This window comes from Orycteropus afer, unplaced genomic scaffold (assembly GCF_000298275.1).
Source record: "Orycteropus afer afer isolate SDZICR_OR568_19922 unplaced genomic scaffold, OryAfe1.0 scaffold00055, whole genome shotgun sequence".
NCBI lineage: Eukaryota > Metazoa > Chordata > Mammalia > Tubulidentata > Orycteropodidae > Orycteropus > Orycteropus afer.
Window position 1 is genome coordinate 7,620,095 of NW_006921642.1, and position 6,920 is coordinate 7,627,014.

Below are 6,920 nucleotides of genomic sequence, written 5' to 3' on the forward strand. Positions count from 1 at the left end.
TCTGGGTTGAGAATACAGGTCACACATCTTTGTCCTTAATATGCTTTCCACTTCCATCTAGTATTATTATAATGGAAAGAACAATATAAAGCAACATGGAATTATGAAACTGTCTTCTCTATGAATGATACAGATATATAAGCACATCTATTTGCCTATACAGAATCCACAAGGTCTCTTACCTAAAAAACTAACTTCAGGCTCAGGATCTTAATCCTTTTGAAGACTTCACCAACCAGAGTCCCTGACTACCTAAAGTTCCCCAAACTAAATATGTATATAGAAATCTCTTCATGCCCTAGATATCTTCTGTCTTGTCATAAGAATACATCTGTGCTCTATCCATTTTGCACAGAATGCTACTTATTTGTTCATGAGCCAAAACAAAATACTCATCAGGTCTCAGGTATTAGTGGGTTCAAACATATTAATGGTTACCTTCTAATGTATTTTATTTGCATTTTTAATAGAAATAGACAAAATTTTACTGTGCAAATGACGTAATTTAGTAGGGATTTCAGGAATTAAGACAAAACCTCAGGAAAAAAACACATATTTAAGGTAAAAGAGGATTTTAGCATTTAATGAACCATATCACATGGGCATATATCAAGGCTGGTTATGTTATTTGTTAACTGACTAAAGCACAAAAATAAAATTCTCTGAATCATATATACATATATATCAAATTCCAGAGTTGTCCACAGTTGGGTATCCTGTTGGAAAAATCAGATCATTACTTCTTTTCATATTTAAAACTCTTATCACATCACTATCACCACTAACAATCCCATAAGAGTTGCTCTGAGTGTATTTTATAAATTTTTTGATTTCTCACCCAACAGTGGAAGATAAACTTCAATGAAAACTATGAATTAAATGGGGGAAAGGAAGAAAGTTTTTATTAAAACTTGGTAGTCTTTGTCCTAATTTTTAAATCTTTGTGTGAATCACTAAAACCTTTTTGAGCATCCATTTGTCTTTGTGGTTAGATGCCATCAAATCAGTTCTGATTGATAACAACTTTGTGTACAACAGAACAAAACACTGCTCTGTCCTGTGCCAAGCTTCTAATTGTTTTTATGCTTGAGCATGTTGTTGCATCCACTGTGTCAATCCATCTAATTGAGGGTCTTCCTCTCTTTTCTCAATCCTCTCTTTTACCAGGCATGATATCCTTCTCCAGGAATTAGTCCTTCTTGATAACATGTCCATAGTATGTGACATGAAGTCTCACCATCCTCCCTTCTTAAGAATATTCTGGCTGTAATTCTTCCAAGACAGATGTATTATACTCACGGTCCATGGTATAGTCGATATTCTTCCCAAACACCATAACTCAAATGCATCAATTCTTCTAATTCTTCAGTCATCCTTATTAATTGTCCAGTTTTCACGTGCATATGAGATAATTGAAAATACCATAGCTTGGGTCAGACACTCTTAGTCCTCAAAGTTATATCTTTCGTTTTAAAACTTTAGGGAGGTGAGTCAATTCTGACTCACTGTGACCCCCTTTGGGTGTCTGAGGCAGTAAATCTTTACATAAGTAGATTGCCCAGTCTTCCTTCTGTGGAGTGGCTGTTGGGTTTGAACCACCAGCCTTCTGGTTAGCAGTCAAATGTGTTAGGTACTACACCACCAGAGCTCCTTGTCTTTTGTAGCAGATAGGGGTAATTCAGCAATAACAAAAGAATTCAGTTCCTGATTTGAAGTTGTTTCTAATCTAGCAAAGAAATTAAACAGGAATTTGTAAAAAAGAACTGTGGGTCATGAAAATTATTTTCAGATGAATAAAATAAAATTAATAATATAGAAATAATTTAAGTATTTGGTAAATTAGAAAATATCTCTGTAAAACTAATTTCCTTTTATTACACTTTTGCCTGTTTATTATAGAATACTTGGAAAATTCTAAATGGCATTTGGAACAACAATGTGAAATGGTCAAAATCCCACCCTATAGTGATGTGATTAATTCATTCCACACAGATAGCAAATTTACTGAGTACTGCGTATATATGAGTACAGAATTGATGTCATATTTTACAGGAAACTATCATGCTTTTGTCACTTAGCATTAAATTATGAACTTTCGTACTTTACCATTTAACTTTATCAGAACCATATGTCTCAGGTTTTTGTCAAAATTATTTGTCAGGTTTACCTAAGTAGATAATGGGAGAGGACCAAGAGCAAGCCACATATAATATTGGAAAGCACCAGGTATAGTTAAATCCATCCTTATTTAAGAAAGAAATACATACAACTTCACACAAACAATATTAAATTAGAAAGGGAAGAACTCTAAAGGAGCCTATAAAGAAATACCAGGCAATCAGCAGATTGGAACATCATCTGAGGATTCAGAAGAAGACAATATCTCTGAAAATTATTAAACAGAACCCCTAAGAAATGCTTTCAAGTTGCAATTCTTTATAACAATAATATTGTTTACAGCTGTTGTTTCTGAACTTTTTTAGCAAAAGGATCATATTTTTTATATAAGGGATACTAACATAGTATGCTGAAAGTACCATGGACTGCTAAAAGAACTAACAGATCTGTCCTGGAGGAAGTGCAGCCAGAATGCTCCTTGGAAGCAAGAATGGCCAGACTTCGTCTCACCTATTTTGGTCATGTTGTAAGAAGGGACCATTCCCTGGAGAAGGATGTCATGCTTGGTAGGGTGGAGGGTCGACGAAAGAGGGGGAGACCTTCAACGAGATGGATTGATACGGTGGCTGCGATGATGGGATCAAGTATAGCAGGGATTGTGGGGCTGGCGCGGGATCGGGCAGTGTTTCGTTCTGCTGTGCATGGGATCGCTATGAGTCGGAAACGACTCGACGGCACTTAACAACAACAACAACAACAACATAGAAAATCCAATAAGTGACAGGCTTGGAACTGGGTGACACTGGGCAATCAAAAAATAAATGCTCAGCTTTGGTTTCAGATGAGTAATTTTAAAAGTGAGCTCAGTCTTGCACTTTTATTATCCAGGATATAAGAATTTATCCAACCTCCCTATTCCTTATGACCCTGAGCTGTAGACCCTCATTTTAGTGTCCTTAACTCTTACGTAGGCAGTGTATTCCGAGACCCACAAATTCAAAGTGCCAGCAACAGTGATTGGAAACATCACCCCAAAGGTCCGGCAGGATCTAAAAAACAAAAAGCAGAGGTATTAAGTGGAGGTGTAGACAGTGGAATTTTCTCTGCTGCCAAATTGCAAGGAGATTGGGATTTGCCTTCATATTTGTTCTCAGATGTCCTTGGATGGGATAGTATGTGAAAGAATTAACACAAATCAATCTTATATTATTTCCCAAGATTATGCCAGGTGCTTTACCTATTTTAATAAACACAATTGATTTATTACTATCCCCATTTCACTGATGGGAAAACTGAGGCTTAGTGAAGCTAAATGCTGAAGATTATACCACTAGTCAGCACTAGAGGGGGTATTAAAATCCAATGCTGTCTCATTCCTAGTCATGAGCTTTTCCTACCTAACAAAAGGGTCACTCCATAAATAGATCCTTTCAAAAGTCACTTCAGAAAAGTTGTCCATTTGTTCCTCTTTTCATTTCTTATTTAATTTGCAATTAAAAAACAATCACACTATAAAAATTGAAGTGCAAAACAAAAAAATTATGTATAGAAAATCCTGGAAGGAAATATAACATGTTAACTGTGTGTGACCACTGGCTCAAATGACATGGGTGATTGATTTTTTATTCTTGTGTGTGTTTATAAAACATCTACTAAGTAATTAATAATGAAAAAATAATAAGTTTATTTTTAAAAATGAAATGTAACAACTTTATTTCTCTCTTCACACACACACACACACATACAAACAAATACACATAAATGTTGAGGAATTTCAATTCATTAATTTTTTCCTTTATATTTTTTTTAATTTTCAAGATCTTCTACAATAAATGTTATTTATATAAAAGAATATGATAATTATTATTTTTAAGTAAACAAAAGACTTTCCCTTTGTTTTCAGCTGCTTCCTGCCTATGTGAAGCCAGAATTCAGCATAGTTGAATCAGAAAATATTCCTAGCCAGTATTTAAGTATTTCTTTTCCCAGAAGTGGGATTAAACTGCATTAAATAATAGCAAAAGTTATCAGTTTTATGTATTTTCTGTATGCCAGGAATTTTTCCACCATTTTATGGGTATTTGATCATTTAATAATCCTATGAGGTAGATACAACTACATATTTACATTTCACAGATCAGGAAACTGAGGCCTAGGGAGATTAAGTGCTTTTACCAAGGTTATGAGATAGTAGAGGGTGGAGCCTGTATTTGCTCCAGGTCTGTCTATAGACCTTGCCCCTAACCATAAATTCACACTTCCTTACAGGACAGTAACAGTGTTATAGTCCGTTGCTGTCAAGTCGATTCTGAGTCATACCAATCCTATGATGATGAGCAGCAGTGCAGATATGATAAATGCTTACAGGACATCTGAAATACACTTGCTCAAAAGTCATTATATATTCCTCCCCAGCAATATCTCATTTCAAGATTGTAAATTCATATGACCTAGGGTGTACACAAATGATGAGGCTGTTTACAAAACCATACTCCCTCTACTTACCAGAAGGAGGCTCTCCATGCAAGTAAACATTGAAAGTTCCAATACATTTTGCATCAGCATACCGTATACTATTGCCTTCCATGGTAGAAACTGGCTCAGTTAAGAAAGAAAAAGAGAAAAGAATATATATATATATATATATACACACACACACACGCATATGCACACATATGCATACACACACACACACACATATATGTATGTATTTTTTAATTAAAAACCTGAAATTTGACTAGGGAGGAATCATTAGTTGAATCACTTAGCATCACTTCCTTCAGCATCTTGATAATGATTTAGAAAAGGAAAAAGCAACAATAGTCTCACAATGTTCTTTTCCATGGGAAAGAAAGATTAAATACCAAAGACCTATTCAACTTGAATGTGAGAACCTATTATTTTCTGATAAATCTTCCAATGTGGAAAGAATTCATAGTCTTGACCATAAATGAATAGAAACTGAAAGATTTGTGGGGACCCTTGCTGTGGACATAAGCAAGCAACTTTCCTCATGTGCTTCTTTCCAGTAGGCAGTTCCAGATTCTGGATTTGCCTGCAGCAGAGTGGGTGGCATACTCATTCATTCATTCATTTATTCTACACATATATGTATGCCACGTTCTATGTCAGGTAATGCATATATTACATGTAGGAACAAGTTAAAGTTTCAGCCTTCAAGGAGCTTGCCTTGGGTAAGTATGGTCAATAACAAACACAACAAATATGAGGTCACTTAGGGATAAATGCTATGAAATGAAATGAAGTAAACTAAGAAGATGGAGATGGTTGAGCCAGTGGGAGTGGAACATTATTGAAGAGAGGATGGTCTGAAAAGACTGTCCCAAAGAGGTGATTTTTGAACAGAATGATTTAAGGAAATGGGGCATATAAAGCTCTGGAGGAAGAAAGGTCCAGAATGAGAGGATTATATGCTCACACACTCTGAAGAAGAACAAACTTGATGTGGTCAGAGAGTAGCAAGAAGGAAATTGTTGCTACAAGATCCCAAATCAGTAGTTTTCAAATGAGGACAATTTTGACCCCTAGGGTACATTTGGCAATAACTGGCAACATTTTTTCACTGTCACATCTGGGGAGTGGGAGGGTTGACGTGAGCAAGGGAAGCTGCAAATCATCTTACAATGCACAAGATAAAACAAACCGAACTCATTGCCATCGAGTCAGATCTGACTCATAGTGACCCCTCCTTGGGTTTCTGAGGTAGTATCTCTATGGAAGTAGATTGCCCAACCTTCCTTCCAAGGAGTGGCTGGTGGGTTTGAACAACCAGGCTTCTGGTTAGTAGTCAAATGCCTTAGGTACTACACCACCAGAGGTCCCAATGCACAAGATAGCCCCCCACAACAAATGATTATCAATACTGCTATAGTTGAGAAATCTTGTTTTAGACTTGCTCTCCTCCAATCTTTCATGGACTGTTCTGTCTTTGCTTGTGATTATGGAGCCCCTTGATTAAGGAGAGATTTAGACAAGAGATTAAAACAAGCTTTTAGCCAAATTGTTTATATTCCTCATGTGGGAGAAGGAATTGTTGAACTGACCATATATTCATTGTATTAAATTAAAAGAAAGGCATAGCATATCAAAAGAATGTACAACAAAGAATTTAATATATAATTATTATTACCTTTATAAAATCTTTGGCTGCTATATTAGGGACTATAAATAAAATGAAGTATAATTTCCTTACCCATTTTGAAACCTCTCTACATTACACTTCGTACATTAGCTGCATGATAAAAATTTTTTTTATGCAATTTAACACAACATCTTCATTTCCCATTAATATTCTAAATATCTGGCAGCAAACAGTACAGTTGCTACTAAAAGGGTTGATAACAACCCAGGGAGAGAAAACTAACAAAGTGGAGAAAAGACGCAGCCTGCCGAGCCAGGAAATGAGATGGGAAGTTAGTGAGGCAAAGAGGTACAGGAATGGCTGTGCCGTTCTAGATGACAGGTGTGGCTGGGCAAAGGTAATTCTAAGTTTTCCTGGCAAGATTATCCTGACAAGAAGCAATAAATACTGCAGAAAAGAACGGAAGGAGAGAGAGGTAGAGAAATTCAAAGGTTAAACATTCTACTTTTTATTATATGGTGTTTAAATATGTTGCAAGTAAAAGACGTGCTCAGTTCCACTACAAAGATGTCTAATCAATTTCTCTTTTTTACATATATATATATATAAATATATGTTGTTGTTATGTGCCGTCGAGTCAGCCCTGACTCATAGCGACCCCTCCTTGGGTTTCCAAGGCAGTATCACTACGGAAGTAGGA